This window comes from Mustela nivalis, assembly GCF_964662115.1.
Source record: "Mustela nivalis genome assembly, chromosome: 7".
In the NCBI taxonomy this organism is placed as follows: Eukaryota; Metazoa; Chordata; class Mammalia; order Carnivora; family Mustelidae; genus Mustela; species Mustela nivalis.
In genome coordinates this window covers 122,668,793-122,685,411 of record NC_139026.1, presented here as the reverse complement: position 1 = coordinate 122,685,411, position 16,619 = coordinate 122,668,793, and the positions used below count along the sequence as shown (strand labels likewise).

Here is a 16,619-nt window from a genome sequence, read left to right as displayed (position 1 = left end):
TGGATGCCCATCACTTTTAAGTTACTTCAAAACTTTAAGGGGGCGCCTGGGTGGCTCAGTGGGTCCTGAGTTCGAGCCCCACCCAGTTCTGTCTGTCTGCTTCCCCCTCCCCCTCTCTCTGCCTGCCTCTAAAACACACACACACACACACACACACACACACAACTTTAAATCTATCTTAACCATAAAATCTCACCTAAGTAAAATGGAGTACGTGCTCCCGGCAATGGCCTTGAGTCAAAATCACCTTGTCCGGACAGAATTTTTCTCATGCCCAAAATGATGAGGTTGGGCTAGAAAGTGTACAGACTCCCAAGAGACAAAAGAAGCACATGTGATGGGTGACCTGGACTAGTGGATTCTTGTTTATTAAAAAAAAAAAAAAAAAAAAAAAAAAGAACCAACTGAACAAACAGCTAAAACGATTCTTGTCATTGCTGATAAGACAGCTCATGAGACATTGTGGAATTACTACTGGTTTTCTTAGGTAGGACGGTGGTTTTGTGGGCACGTAGGAGAATGTTGTTACTCATGCGAAATGCGTACTCAAGTATCATGATGTCAGCAAATGTTTCAGGAAAAGAATATTTGAGTGGGGGTGTGTACAGAGAGAGAATGAGAGAAAGAAATAGAGCAAATAGATTGTGTTTTTTAAAAAATTATCTTTGGGCAAGATGGGATCCGGAGGGAGACAAACCGTTAGAGACTCTTAATCTCACAAAACAAACTGAGGGTTGCTGTGGGGAAAGGGGGTAGGGATAGGGTGGCTGGGTTATGGACATTGGGGAGGACATGTGATATGGTGAGTGCTGTGAAGTATGTAAGCCTGACGATTCACAGACCTGTCTGTACCCCTGGGACAAATAATATATTATATGTTAATTAAAAATAATTAATTAAAAAATTATCTTTGGGGGTGCCTGGGTGGCTCAGTCGGTTAAGCATCTGCCTTTGGCTCAGGTCATGACCCTGGGGTCCTGGGATCGAGCCCCAGCCAGGTCTGTCTGTCTGTCTGCTCCTTCTCCCTCTGGTCCTCCCCCTGCTCATGCTCTTGTGCGTGCTCGCTCTCTCTCTCTCTCTCTCAGATAAATAAAGTCTTTTAAAAAAATTATCTCTGACTTCCTTTTTGGCTATCATTTCAAATTTCCAAGAATGCATCAAAACCCTATGACCAAATACTGAAAATTATTATTTTTTAAATCAACAACAAGTCTAGCTAAACAATGATGACAAACCACATTCTTTATCTTCTTTCTTACCTTTCAAGCTCTAATTTCAGCCTTTAAAATCTAAATATTCGGTCCCATCTGCTTCCTCTTAAGAGAGCCTCGAAACTTGAGCATAGTAAACATTATATCTTTACAAAATTCTTTTCATCAGTTCTTATTTATCTTAATTTTTATCCACATTGTGACTCCCTGCCCTCCCCTCAATGGGCCTTCCTGCTTAAGACTTTGATTAGGACCTGCCTTGCCTTCTGCTTTAGATTTCATTCTTTCCTGTGTTTGTCCCCATTTGATTTTTCACACCCATCATTTGCATAGATTTCCCCTTTCTTCCTTGCTGTCAATATTTTCCTGTTCATCGGACTCCGGTTCTGTGTAGTAGCTCAGCTCTCTGATTTGCCCTGCCTACACCCCGCTTAACTACCTCTCCTTTTTTTTCATTATCTCCCACCGCCTGGACCTGTCTGTCTCCCTTTGTTCCTGCAGCTCTCCGAACGCCTTCTCTCATCAGGCATGGTTTTATGTAAAACGGAAGTGTGTGCGTGTGCACGCATTTCTGTACAGGTGCATATGATTACACGTACAGTGTAAACATGTATGCACGTGCACATACAGCGCTGACACACTTCGAACACATCCAAAAATGGAAAGGCCGTGGCAGAGGAATTTTCTCTCCAAGAGTGGGAACATGGAGCCTGCCTGCAAACCGTCCTCCACCGTCCTCTCCAGCCTCGACTTTTTTTTTTTTTTTTCCTCCCCCTAGGAGCTCATTGGGTGTTTAAAGTGCTTTGGAAGAAGCAACCTGCTTACCTAAGGTTGCTCGCCTTCCCGAACCCTGCACACCCCTCCTGCGGGGCAGCCCCTCCCCTCCACCCCTCCTCCTCCGCCACTGCCCCGCCCCACCCCCGGCCACTCCCAGGGCTTCCTGTCATTTCACCTCTCTGGTTCACAGAACCCTTCAGCGATAATCCTCTTTTATTTTCCTGAACTTCTGAACTCCTCCAGAGTCTTTTCCCTCCGGTCTTTGGCAATCGGCCTTGGATTCCTTTATCTGCCCTTGGCCCGGCTGAAACTTCTGCCCACAGAGAGTAAGAACGACCAGTTTTCACGGATTCTCGCTTCTGACCACAAGGACTAGCCACGCTGCATTTTTCTTTCCCTCCCTTTTTCTCCTTCCTTTTTAGCTGGCCGAACTTTTCCTCTTCGTGTGTGTATACTCCTGATCCAGGGTTCTTTTTTCCCTTTATGCACGGAGATCTCCGTGGTGGGAGCCACCTGCGGGTGGCGGGTCTGGGTGGGGGTGGGGGGGTGGGAGTGGGGGGGGGTGCGGATGGCGGAGGGACCCCTACCCAGGCCTCTTCTAGTGCGACCCCGGGCCAACGAACCCATCTCAAAGATGCTATCTCAGCAGCTGGCCGAGGACCCCCCGCCGCCTGCAGAGCTAGCCTGGTCAGTGGCAGGCTCTCCAGTAACGCGTCGCCTTGCTCTGCTCTCAAACATGGAAGGATGGTTCCACCATCCGCCTGCCGGGTCGGGCTGCCGGGTCCTCGATCCATAACCTGGGTTTGGCTCCTGCTTTTCCTGGCTAGCATTAAAGCGGCTTGTGAGTCACCGCAACCTTTTATAACCAAGTTATTTCTCATTTAAGACTTAAAGGCAGTTTGTTTCTTGTCCTGCCTGGTGTGGTGAAATTGAAAAATTAAATCAGAGGCTCCCGGTGTGATCCCTAAATATTTCTTTCAAGTTTTCTTATGTGAGTAGAGTTGACACACGATGTTACATTCATTTCGGGTGAACAACATAGTGATTCATCTTCTCTCTAGGATACCCAACTATTTTTTTATTTTTAAAGATGTGTCATGGTATTGTCTTTCTCCGGAGGCTTAATAACACACTTATTCTGGGAAACTAAATTTCACCAACATGTGTTTGGGGATTACAGTCAAGAGACTTTGTAATCTACATTCTCTAAGCAAAGTTCCTGCCTTGGAATATTTTTCTGATGAGAAGCATCCTTTCTAGATGACTGGGTCGTCAATTCTTTTCAAATCAGTCAACAGTTTGGGTTAAGTCCCTTTTACCTTTGGGGAGCTTCCTTTTTTCTTATGGAAAATGAAAGAAACTAACAACATTACCACTTTGTGCCTCTTGACACTTTTCAGCAAACTTCTCAGCAAGCACGTTTTCCATTCTTTTTCTACACCCCACCTTACCATCTGACTGTTTCTACTCCCTTTTCTATTCTGAGTCTGACTACAACTCCAGAGAAGAAAGCTGTTCTCTGCTAATTCCTGTTAAAATGTCTTCAGCCAATCAGTCAACAGCTACTTACTAAACAATTCTAAGGGACAGACGTCACAAAAATAGCTTTGGCAAATTCCTACAATGCGGAGGCATTGAATCAAGCTGTGAGTAGGCACCCTCACCTCCACTGGCAAAAGTCAGAGCCCCCCTCAGGGTCATCTACCCAAGTTGGAGGATGCATGATATGTAGGAGGAAAAACCTTTCCTCTACTCTCTTAACTTCTTAAAGCCAGGGCTTGCAAATTAAATAACAAAAGCTATATTAACAGAAGAAAAGGCACACAATATTTATTAATATTCACAGAAAGAAGTGAAACTCAAAGAGATAGTTAGACTTGGAGGCTTATACACCATTTTATTATTTATTTATATATTTTTAAAGATTATATTCATTGGGTTTCCTGGGTGGCTCAGTGGGTTAAGCCTCTGCCTTCGGCTCAGGTCATGATCCCAGGGTCCTGGGATGGAGCCCCACATCAAGCTCTCTGCTCAGCGGGGAGCCTGCTTCCCCGTCTCTCTGCCTGCCTCTCTGCCTACTTGTGATCTGTCTGTCAAATAAATAAATCAAATCTTTGGGGGAAAAAAAAGAAAAAAGAAAAAAGAATAAAGATTATATTTGTTTATTTGACACAGAACGTGAGAGAGAACAAGCAGGGGTTCCAGCAGAGGGATAGGGAGAAGCAGACTCTCTGCTGAGCAGGGAGCCTGATGTGGGGCTTGATCCCAACACCCTGGCATCATGACCTGAGCCAAAGGCAGACCCTTAACAGACTGAGCCACCCAGGTGCCCATTATATACCATTTTAACAAAGGAAAGGAGTTTGGGGCTTCAAGGGATAATAAATTGTAAAGAAGTGACTATGAATGTTATTTTAGTAACATCTGTTTATGCAGACTCATCTCTGTGCTGACTCTGTCTCCAGTGATAAGTTGCTCTCCTTTTCCTGGTACAAGAGAGGACACTGTCACAAAAGGAAATTGATGCCCTGCTTTTCGGCAGATAAGGGGAGGCCAGAGAACTCTGCCTGCATCTGTTGATCCTCAATTGCCTTCAGCTCAAAATAATCCTTCTGCCAAAGTAGCACATTTTGGAGTGCCAGGCCCTGATCTTCTCCAACGGCCTCACCGGCCACTGGAGTGTGCAACCAAGTCTGACATTTTCTCCTGGCACCTTACAGTGGGAAGTGTTTTTGTTTTTGTTTTAAATTGAGGAATAATTAACATGTAATATTAAATTGGTCTCAAGTGTACAACATAGTGGCTCAACAATTACACACATTATAAAATGCTTGGCACAATAGTGTATCATGCCATCAGCGTGGTTAGTATGAAAAAGACAGCAAATGACAAGTGTTGGAGAGGATGTCCAGAAAAGGGAACCTTTGTGCGCTGTTGCTGGGAATGCAAACTGGTGTGGTCACCAGGGTCGACAGTGTGACGTTTCCTCAAAAAAATTAAAGTTGGGGCACCTGGTTGGCTCAGTCGTTAAGTGTCTGCCTGTCAGTTCAGGTCCTGATCCCCGGGCTCCTGGGATGGAGCCCTGCATCGGGCTCCCTAATCCGCAGGAAGCCTGCTTCTCCCTCTCCCACTCCTACTGCTTGTGTTCCCTCTCTCCCTATCTCTCTCTCTGTGAAATAAATAAGTCACATCTTTAAAAGAAACAAGCAAACAAACAAACAAAACTAAACATTGCTTGTGTGCCTCGCTGCCTCTGTTGATAGCACATGGGACTCTTGATCTTGGAGTTGTGAGGTCAAGCCCCACAGTGGGGGTGGAGCTAAATAAATAAATGAATAAATAAATGGAGCTTTAAGGGAAAATAAATCCTAAAAATAGAAGTACCATCCTATCTAGTAATTTCCCTGCTGGGCGTCTACCTCAAGAAAATGAAAACACTAATTCAGAAAGATATATGCATGGTTTACTGCAGCATTATTTACAATGGCCAAGATATAGAAGCAACCCAAGCATCCATCAAGAGACAATAGATAGAAGATAGACGAAGATAGATAAAGAAGATGTGAGATATAAAAATATCTCACATCTTCTTCATATATATATATATATATATATATAATGGACTATCACTCAGGCATAAAAAAGAAGAAAATATCGCCATTTGCAACAACATGAACAGAACTACACAGTATTATGCTACATGAAAGAAGACAAAGAAAGACAAATAAACTTTGATTTCACTTGTAAGTGGGAAGCGCTTTTTGATTATCATTTGCATTTTTCAGTTGAGTAAACTGTGGCTTTGAGAGATTCATCCTTTTCCTTCTCTGTTCTCACCTCCCAAGGACTCAATTCGACCACCTCCTGTAGTTCTAAATCACAGCTTTCTTCCCCGCCTACTTCATACGTGTGGCTGCCACCACTTAAAAAAAAAAAAAATCGGCTCTGCTCCTTCCCTGTTAGTGAGGGTCCCTTGGTTTCTCCCACTATCCCTGAGAAAGAACAAAAGACACTGAAGAAGAGGGGCGCCTGGGTGGCTCAGTCGGTTAAGTGTCTGCCTTTGGCTCAGGTCATGATCTCTAGGTCCTGGGATGGAGCTCAGTGTCACATTCCCGGCTGAGCGGGGAGCCTGCTTCTCCCTCTGCCTTTGCCCCTCCCAACTGCTCATGTTTGCGCTCTCTCTGTCTCAAATAAATAAATAAATAAATAAATAAAATATTTAGGAAGGAAGGAAGGAAGGAAAAGAAAAGAAAAGAGAAAAAGAAAACTGAAGAAAGAAAGAAACCAAAGAAGAAACCCACAGGTAACTCAATCTTGCAGTCAGCATCTAGAACCCATACCGTTGGCTCTCCAAATGTCCATGTCCGGGAGTCAGCCAGCTTTTGTGACCACCGCCTGTGTGAGATCTCAAGTGTCCCTCCAAACCTAAACCCCATCCTCACTGCCCTGAGCGAGGTGCCCCTGGTAACCTCATATATACTGGAGGTTTCCCCCAAATGTCTCTAGATAAAGAAATGTGAGCCCTTTTGGACAGTAAACTAAGGACCCACAGAATCACATTTTTTAGAGTTGGAATAGCCCCAGGGCGGAGTATTTTTTCCCACTGTGACTGCAGGCTGCGGGGGTGTTTTTACAGATGGGAACGGTAGGTAGGTTGACCGTTCACAACAGTGGTACATGACACAATTCGAACAGGAATCAAATCCATTCACAGGCTTTAAGCATATTTATCTATTTTCTTCTACCAATAATCCCTGATAGCGCCCAGATGTCATGATGTTATTTGAGTGGAATTAAATTGGAACGGCTCACATTATCTGATTAATTAGAGTCGGCTTTGACTACAGTGACTAATAGGTCCAATCCCGTTAGTGCAACATTCTGCCCGGCAGGCTGTCGTTACATAACACAGCAAAGGACCGGTAGAGACCGTTGGTCTATCCATTTCTGGATAGTAAGGAATTAATTTTCCTTAAAAAATATAGCGGGGCAACTCAACAGAATATTATTCAGCCATGAGAAGGAATAAAGAACCAGCCCACATCACGCTAAGTGGAAAGAAGTCAGATACAAAAAGTCCCATACTGTATGGCTCCGTTTATAGGAAATGTTCAGAACAGGGGACCCTGCAGAGAGGGCCAGAAGATGTGTGATTGCCAGAGGCTGGGGGAGGGGGACATGGGGACTGACTACTTAGTGTGGAGATTCTTTGTGAGGTGATGAAAATGTTCTCAATTAGATAGAGGTGGTGTTTGTACAACACCGAGAATGTACTGCTTGCCACTGAAGTGTTCACGTTTAAATGGTTAGCTTCATGTTACATGGATTTTAGTTCAATTAAAATACACAGGCAGGGTGCCTGGGTGGCTCAGTGGGTTAAAGCCTCTCCCTTCAGCTCAGGTCGTGATCCCAGGGGCCTGGGATTGAGCCCCAAATCGGGTTCTCTGCTCCTCGGAGAGCCTGCTTCCCTCTCTCTCTCTGCCTGCCTCTCTGCCTACTTGTAATCTCTGTCTGTCAAATAAATAAATTAAATCTTTAAAAAATTAAAAAAAAAATACACAGGGAGAATATCACTCAGCATCAGGGAAATACAAATCAAAACCACAATGAGATATCACCTCACACCAGTCAGAATGGCTAAAATTAGCCAGTCAGGAAATGACAGATGCTGGTGAGGATGCAGAGAAAGGGGAACCCTCCTACACTGTTAGTGGGAATGCAAGCTGGTGCAACCACTCTGGAAAACGGCATGGAGGTTCCTCAAAAACTTGAAAATAGAACTACCCTATGACCCAGCAATTGCACTATTGGGTATTTACCCTAAAGATACAAATGTAGTGATCCAAAGGGGCATGTGCACCGGAATGTTTATAGCAACAATGTCCACAATAGCCAAACTGTGGAAAGAACCTAGATGTCCATCAACAGATGAATGGATAAAGAAGATGTGGTGTATATACAAAATGGAATACTATGCAGCCATCAAAAGAAATGAAATCTTGCCATTTGCAATGACATGGATAGAACTAGAGGGTATTATGCTTAGAGAAATAATCGGAGCAAGACAACTATCATATGATCTCCCTGATTTGAGGAAGTGGAGATGCAACATGGGGGGTTTGGGGGTTAGGAAAAGAATAAATGAAACAATATGGAATTAGGAGGGAGACAAACTCTTAAACTCACAAAACAAACCGAGGATTGCCAGGGGGAGGACGGTAGGGAGAGGGTGGTTGGGTTATGGACATTGGGGAGGGTATGTGCTATGGTGAGTGCTGTGAAGTGTATAAACCTGGCAATTCACAGTCCTGTACCCCTCGGGCTAATAATACATTATATGTTAATAAAAAATTTAAAAATTAAAAAAAAATACACAGGGAGAGGGGCACCTGGCTGGTTCAGTTGGTGGAGTACACAACCCTTGATCTCAGTCGTGTGAGCCCCACATTGGGTATAGAGATTACTTCAAAATAAAATCTTAAAAAAAAAAAAAGACATAGATAGAGACAGGCAGACCCAGAGAGAGGGAGAAAGAGCCAGTCTCCAAGTTCCATGCATCACATTTGACCGGCAAGCCACGTGCCTGAAGTCAGGCGTCAACAACCATACCCGTACGCCCTTATTGATGACGGGGTGAGGGCTGGAGAGCGAATATCCCAGCCAGGGTTGTACAGTTGAGTTTAGAACCCTGGCTTCCCTCTTGCAGGGCTGGTCGCCTTTCCACTATTTCAACCAAGGGAATAATTGTTTTGGTCCTGGAGGTCACGGCTTTGCTAATCACTTCCTGAGTGCCTGCTACCTGCCAGATGCGGCCACTTTGCTCGCCTGAGATCATGGTTAGCTTAACCAGCCCTTGTCTCCCAGGAACACACTTATCACATTGGTCCCCTGGGAACCACGGGTTCTCATCTTGATCTGTAATTTTTGTGTTAGTCCTTTAACAGAGCCAAGAGGCTTAAAATTTGAGACTGTTGCCGTATGTTTTAAAAGAGTTGTCAGCATCTGAGTATGTTTAAAATAATTGGGAGACCATTAAGAGTGGACACCGGGATGGCTCAGTCTGTTAAGCATCTGCCTTTGGTGCCTGGGATGGGGCCTGGGCTCCTCGGGGAGCGGCCTCTCCCTCTGCCCTACCCGGCATTTGTGCGCTCTCTCTCAAATAAATAAATAAATAAATAAATAAAACCTTTCCAAATAAATAAATAAATGCAGTGCAGTACTATAAATTTTCTCTGCCTTGTGATTTTCTTCACACCATCCTTCCTCTAGCTTACATTATTAAGAATATAGTCTAGGGGCGCCTGGGGGGCTCGGTGGGTTAGGCCTCTGCCTTCGGCTCAGGTCATGATCCCAGGGGCTTGGGATCGAGTCTCGCGTTGGGCTCTCTGCTCAGCAGGGAGCCTGCTTCTCCTCATTTCTCCCTCTGTCTGTCTCTCTGCCTATTTGTGATCTCTCTCTCTGTCAAATAAATAAATAAAATCTTAAAAAAAAAAAAAAGAATATAGTCTATAATGCATACAAGACACAAAATACGTGTTGATCAACTGTTTATGATACTGATAAGGCCCCCTACTAACAGCAGGCTGTTCGTAGTTAAGTTTTGAGTGTGTGAAAAGTGACATGAAGATTTTTGACTAGGGAGGGCACCCCCAGATTTTTCTAGGGTTCCCTGCACTAAGGTGCCTATCATACCACTGGCCTGTGACCTAGTGTTTTCTTTCCTTTTGCTTTTCTTTCTTTCTTTCTTTCTTTCTTTCTTTCTTTCTTTTTTTAAGATTTTAATTATTTATTTGACACACAGAGAGAGAGAGAGAGAGAGCACAAGCAGGAGGAGTGGCAGAGGGAGAAGGAGAAGCAGGTTCTCTGCTGAGCAGGGAGCCTGATGTGGGGCTCGATTCCGGGACTCCGGGATCAGAACCTGAGCTGAAGGCAGACACTTCACCGACTGAGTTGCCCAAGCACCCCTTACCTAGTGTTTTCCAACATACAGATCGTTTGGGTGTCCCCTGCCCCTCAAGATCTTTGCCAACTTGATCTTACTGCCTATATTACTTTGACCGAAGGAACAGCCCATCATTCTATAATTAAAGCTAAGATCTAAAAGTCAGTACACTAAAGGAGGTAACGTAGCTTAAATATATCCTAAACTTGGGCAACCATATAAAATATAGATAATTCAGGCTTCCTCAACGTTAAAAACATTTGTGCTTCAAAGGATGCTGTCGGGAAAAGAAAAAGATAATTCACGGAATGGGAGAAAGTATTTGCAAATCTTCTATCTGATGAGGGTCTAGTACCCAGAATACACAAGTAACTCTTAACAACTCAACAATGAGCAGGCAAATAACCCAACTGAGAAACGAGCAACGGATTTGAAGATAGGCAATGAAATAAACACACAAAAAGACATTCAACGTCATCAGTTACTATGGAAATGCAAATGACAACCAGGAGATACGACTTCCCACCCATGACGACTCCCACAACCGCAGTCTGCGAGCATGTGGAGAAACCGGGGCTCTCCTGCGTTCTTGGCGGAAATGTAAAATGGAACAGCCCCTTTCTTTGGAGAACGGTCCCTCAAGAAGTTCAACATGGTGTTACCATATGACCCAGAAATTCCACCCCGAAGTCTATAACTAAGAGAAATGAAAATATATGCCCACACAGCACCCTGCACAGAAAGAAAAAAAGCAACGAGCGTGACAGCTAATGGGTACAGAGTTTCTTTCTGGGGTGATGAAAATGTTCTGGAATTACATAGGGGTGATGGTGGTAAGATCTTGGGCTATACTAAAAAAGCACTTTAGGGTGCCTGAGCAGCTCAGTAGGTTGGGCGTCTGCCTTCTGGTCAGGTCATGATCCCAGGGTCCTGGGATTGAACTTGTGTCAGGCTCCCCACTCGGGGTCGGGCAGGGGAGGGAGGGTGTCTGCTTCTCCCTCTACCCTCCCCCCCCCCGCCCCTGATCGATCTCTCTCTCTCTCTCAAATAAATAAATAAATAAATGAATAAGAAAATCTTTAAAAGAAATATTTTTTAAAATAAATTAATAATAAAAAAAGCACTTTAAAGAATTGAATGTTAGATACACGTATTATATCTAAAACACACATGCGCGCGCGCACAAAACAAAACCAAAAACCACCTAAGTTACAAATGACTTTATCAGCTCTGGAGAGCAAACTTGAACTGGGAAGAGGGAGTAAGGTTGGAACAGCAGGGAGTCACAGGAATCTCAGACAGAAGCATAGGGGCGCCTTGCCCTAACCCACCATCCCTCTTTCTCTGCGGGTCATTTTTTCCTGCCCATTTTTCTGGTCCCCCTGTAGAAGGAAAATCACTTCACCCACAGGAGGGAAGTAACCCAAACCAACACTCTTGGCTATAAAAGTTATTTCAGACACCAAAAAACAGACAAGCGACTTTCAAAAAATGCAATCAACAAAATATGTATGTATTTTTCTCAACAGCAAAGGAAGGGAAAGGATAATGAGAAATCCTGGTTTCAGGAAGTGCTTACTTGCCAAAAAAAATTATCGAAAGCATGTGGTCCCAACTCCGTTGCCTGGATCTATGCGCAAGTCACGAGATGACAGAGCTAAGCTGTGCACGTTTACATAAAACAGGCTCCTCTGAGCCTGGCGGAGGTTTGCTGCTTTCCAAGAGGGGCAACCCGATAGCAGGCTCCGTTTCGTGGCACTGCCCGCTGGAGAAAGTCACTGGGGAAGTGGGCACTTACGGAGCGTCCCTGGGAGATCTGCTGGCTTGGATCGGGTGTCCGACCCTGGGCGGAATAATTACACACCTTCTTTCATAACAAAAGGAGATACCCACTCAGTAACCCTAGAGGAGGATTTGACTCTTAAATTGTTAACAGACAGTGGAACAAGCGAAGTACTTGAGAAGGAAAAGCAGATAGCCTTTGGATGGATTTTGAGGTAGGTTGAACATTCTCTGCAAAGAGTCGGGGTCTAGTTTCACTGCCATCTTCCTGACTAGTATACAGAGCCCTCACAGAAAGGTTTAGAGAAGGTCTTCGACTTCTTCTTCCTCTTTTTAAATTTTATTTATTTATTTGACAGAAAGAGAGAGCACAAGCAGGCAGAGTAGCAAGCAGAGGGAGAGGGAGAAACAGGCTCTCCGCCAAGCAAGGTGCCCAATGAGGGGGCTGAGCCGAAGGCAGTTGCCCAACCAACTGAGCTACCAAGGCGCCCCTAGAGAAGGTCTTCCAACTTGTGGTCACAGTTCATGACGCAACTATACAGCCAGCACTGATAAAAAACCACCCCGATTAGGGTGCCTGGGGGGCTTAGTCGATAATGCCTCGGCCTTCAGCTGGGGTCATGATCTCAGGGTCTTAGGATCAAGCCCCACATCTGGCTCCTTGCTTGGCGGGGCATCGTCTTCTCCCTCTCCCTCGTCCTTCCCCCCCTGCTCATGCTCTCTGTCTCACTCTCAAATAAATAAACAAACAAACCTTAAGAAAGAAAGAAGAAAGGAAGGAAGGAAGGAAGGAAGAAGAAAAAGAACCACTCTCATTAATGTGGTGAATCATACAACATTTTTACGGAGGCGCGGGTGGGGGGAGGTATCAGAGCAGGTCAAAAGGAGACCGAATACTTTAGGTTTGTCACCTTTTCAGTCTGGGGGAACCTGGTCTGAGGATGAGACAAAAGGAAGGGAGAGTCGGGGGTCGGGGGAGTGAAGAGTATGTCAGCACGCAGACACAGTGAAAAGTAAGGGAGCCAGAAAATTGGGATGACACGGGGAGCTAAACTTACGTGTTACCAAAGAGTTTGAGAAATAGTTGCTGTTACTATACACGATTTGCCGATTAAAATAAAACAAAATCGCCCAACCAAATCACAGCCTCAACCTGCAGACACTCAGAAGCAGCTAAACCTAAGATTAAGCGAGAAGCCAAAGCAGCAAACACGAGGCCCCCCTGCCTCCTGGCCTTGACCGCAAGCACCTCGCTTGATCTCTGCCAGCAGTGCAAGCAGAAACACAGTTACAAGGAAGTTTTTCATCTTAATGTAAGTCATCATCATTTAACACTCTCCTAAGATGTTGATCTTGAAATTAACAAATTAACCTAAAGGTGCCTTTGATTCTTTTCCCTTATTTTCCCGGTACCTTCTTGATGTTTCAGGTTTTCCTTAAGATTCCCTCTAGGCACGGGTTCTCTGAGACTGGATTGTGCAATACGGTAGCCAGCGACCACGTGTGGCCCTTGAGCCCTGGAGACTGAGACGTGACTCATCCAAAGTGAGATGTGCTGAGATGTAGAACACATACCTCATGTCAAAGACTAAGAGGCTTTTGTTCCTTGTTGTTGTTATTTTAATATTTTATTTCTTTATTTGACAGAGAGAGACAGCAAGAGTGGGAACACAAGCAGGGGGGAGTGGGAGAGGGAGAAGCAGGCTTCTTGCTGAGCAGGGAGCACAAACCAGGGCTCGATCCTAGGACCCCAGGATCATGACCTGAGCCAAAGGCTGATGCTTAACGATGGAGACACCCAGACACTCCAAGACACTAGTTTTTAAAATAAGAAGTAATACATTGAAATGATACTATTTTGAGTATACTGGGTTCAGTAAAATATATTGTTAAAATTAATTTCATCCGTTCCTTTTTACTTTTTAAAGATTTACATATTTTGAGAGCAAGCCCTGGCATGCATGTGCAGGAATGGGGGTATTGGGCGAGGGGCAGAGGGAGGGAGAGGGAGAATCTCAAGCAGGCTCCGGGCTGAGCGTGGAGCCCCATGCAGGCTTGATCCCACAACCCCAAGATCATGACCTGAGCCTAAGTCAAGAGTTGGACGTTCAACCGACTGAGCCATCCAAACGCCCCACCTTTTAACTTTTTTGATGTGGCTTGCTAGAAAATTCAGAACTGCACCTGGGGCTCGTATTCTGTTTCTGTGGGACAGAGCTACTCCGAGCTTCCCCTACACTAAAGCACGTGGTGAATCCGTAAGAGACTGTAGCAGCCAGGGAATCCAAACACATACGCGAGCCAACCACCATTTTCTCCTAACTTCCTGTTCTAGATGTATATTTATTCTCTTCCATGTTTTTCCACTTTTTCACACCTGTAGGTGCAAGTGTGTTCGGGTGTTTATTTTAGTTCAGGTATGTCTGCACACCAGAGGTCCACCACCAGTCTTCTTACTTTTTATGTCTACTGTGAATTATATGCCACTTTCCACTTGCAATAACGAGAAAGACGAGCTTGTAAAAAGCTTTGAGCTTTTCAAGATTTCAGGGCCAAGGCACAGAACCCCCACTTCATTGAACGTTTGAAAATGTCTGGCTATTTGTTAATTCCTACCTTTTCCAGGATATAGAGAAAAGAACCCAAGCACGGAACTGGGGCTCCTGACACAGAACATTAGGTCGTGCTGCCCCCTTCTGGCAACCTTGAGACACTGCACAAAGCCCACAGGTAGGAAAACTGTCGTTCAGTGCTTCATAATAGACTTTCTAAAGGGAAGGGGGGATCTCTTTTAAATATATCTGCAGTCCCCAGATTGAAAAACACCATTCTAAATCATGAAAATGAAGAAGTTCAAACAGCAATCAAGCCTTAAATTCTAAGAGGTGCCTTCAGTTTCCAGCTCTGTGCAAAGCGCAGACTTTGTCTTTGTACTGGGGGTTATGCACCTTGAATACTTTCCACAATAAGTCTTGCAGGAATGATGACCTTTTGTTGTGGCATCTCTGGACGTAAATTTTGGTGCTGTTTATAGCTCCATACTTTGGCCCTGGCTCCTGTGAAACTGAACTTACTTCTCTTCTTTGCCCCATATACCTTTCTGACCGCCCCCCACCAAACCCCAAAAAAGCAGAGGAGGTCTGTGCCTGGTCTAAGCATCTCCTCATCGACAGCATCCAGTATCACCTTCTGTCCAAACTATGCCCACCTCCATCCCACACCTCTTCCCAAGCTGACTCTGTCCTCCCAGCAACCACATCACCACGTCCTTAATTCTGTCACCTTGTTTATAGGTGTCCACGTCACCCTCTAGACCTCCAGAAACTGGAGGTCTTAGGGTATGTCTTAGGTATTTTAGACATAGACATACCTTAGAGCATGTCTTAGGTATTTTTGAATAATACACTTATTTATATCACTTGAATTTGAAAATATGCTCAGCATTATTAGAAGCTTCAACTTGACTAAGAGGTTCGAATAAAAAGATTTATGGCCTGGTAAGACATATACATAAACTAGAATACCAGATGGGATGTAGGAGATAAATGGCAGGTTACAGAGGCTGATAAAACCCTCTATGAGGCTAACACAAAGGAAGAAGCAATTGCCTCTAGCTAGAGAAGGAGGAAATGGCATTTGAGACTGATCTGAAATGATAAGCTACGTCTGTGGGGATGGGTTGGGGGATGGGGATGGAGTTGTCATATACGGAAACCCTTCACCAGACTGAAGAAATACCAATACAACAAAATGCAAGCCTCAGAGACAGGAAAGCGCGAGGATCTTCTATGAGCAAGTACTGCTGTTTTCTAGAGCCTAAGGTGATTTCAGGGGAGAGACAAGAGCAGATGGGGTCAGGTTCCTGAAGGTCTTAAAAGCCAAGCTAAGGAGGATAGAACGATATTTTGACGAGACAGGGGCTAGGGGTGGGGGTTAGGGGGTGAGGGGAGAGTGTCTGTGGACTGTGAAGAACATATGCAGGTATGTGACAATATCCCACTTTTCCACGGGAGCTGTAGCACTTCTGGGAAATTTCTCCCTGCCTCAGATAGAGTTTTGAAAGCAGGCAGAAATCTCTTCATTATAGAAAAGCAATGGTTCCCCAAGTTTGCCCCAGCACCACAATCACTCCCAGGGGCTCATTAAAGCAGACTGCTGGGCCCCACCCCAGAAGGACCGGAGTTCACCTGTGGTGGTGGGGGGGCGGGCCCCAAATTTGCATGTCCAGTAACTTGCCAGGTGAGACCAGCCTTTGCAAACCGATGTCGGAGAACATCTCTAGGAGGCAAATGGTAAGTGTAGGGTTGAAACCAAGAGTCCAAAGCTCAACTGATTGGGCCACCAGGCACCCCCCTCTTTTTGATGGAAATTTAAATTGTTTCCAATTTTTGGCTCTTACATATGTCTCTTTGTGCATTCATCCACCTGCTAGAGGAATTAATGAGTCAGGAGGTTCATGCACCTTTCAGCTTTACTACAGAGCGTCCAATTCTCTCCAAAATGGCTTTACTAATTTCTTCTGTTCCTGCCATCAGCATCAGAGAGCCCCAATTCCCCCACATTCCTGACCACATGTGGTCTTGCTAATTTTTGCTAATCTAGTGGCCATAAAATGCTATCTTGTTTTAATTTACATTCTGCTGATTACTGGGGAAGTTGAACATCTTCTCATGAATTAGCAACTCAGATGTCCTCTTATGTGAATTCCCGGTTCAGATCTCTACCATTTCTTTTCCACTGGATTTTTTTCCTTATTTATTTCTATGAATTTTTTACATATTCTGGAAAGTGTTACTTCGTTGATTACAAATTACACGTCTCTATTCCTAGTCCTTTAACTTGGTTTAAGCATATTTTTAAAATATACAGAACATTTTCAATATTAATATAGCCGAACTTACTGATAT

At 44.6% G+C, this 16,619-nt stretch overlaps 1 long non-coding RNA gene and 1 pseudogene across 3 annotated transcripts in view; one reads left to right on the top strand and one right to left on the bottom strand.

The window, feature by feature from the left end:
* LOC309869061 (heterogeneous nuclear ribonucleoprotein A1 pseudogene) overlaps nucleotides 1-16,619 on the bottom strand; it is a 361,742-nt pseudogene that overhangs the window by 45,822 nt on the left and 299,301 nt on the right. The window lies entirely within an intron of this gene.
* On the top strand, nucleotides 2,200-2,897 carry LOC309870381. Of its 2 annotated transcripts, none has more exons than XR_014314545.1 (2): nucleotides 2,200-2,314; nucleotides 2,635-2,897. It is a non-coding gene; the product is annotated as an uncharacterized lncRNA (long non-coding RNA). The 2 variants fall into 2 exon arrangements; XR_014314546.1 differs by having other exon boundaries at nucleotides 2,204-2,314; nucleotides 2,638-2,897.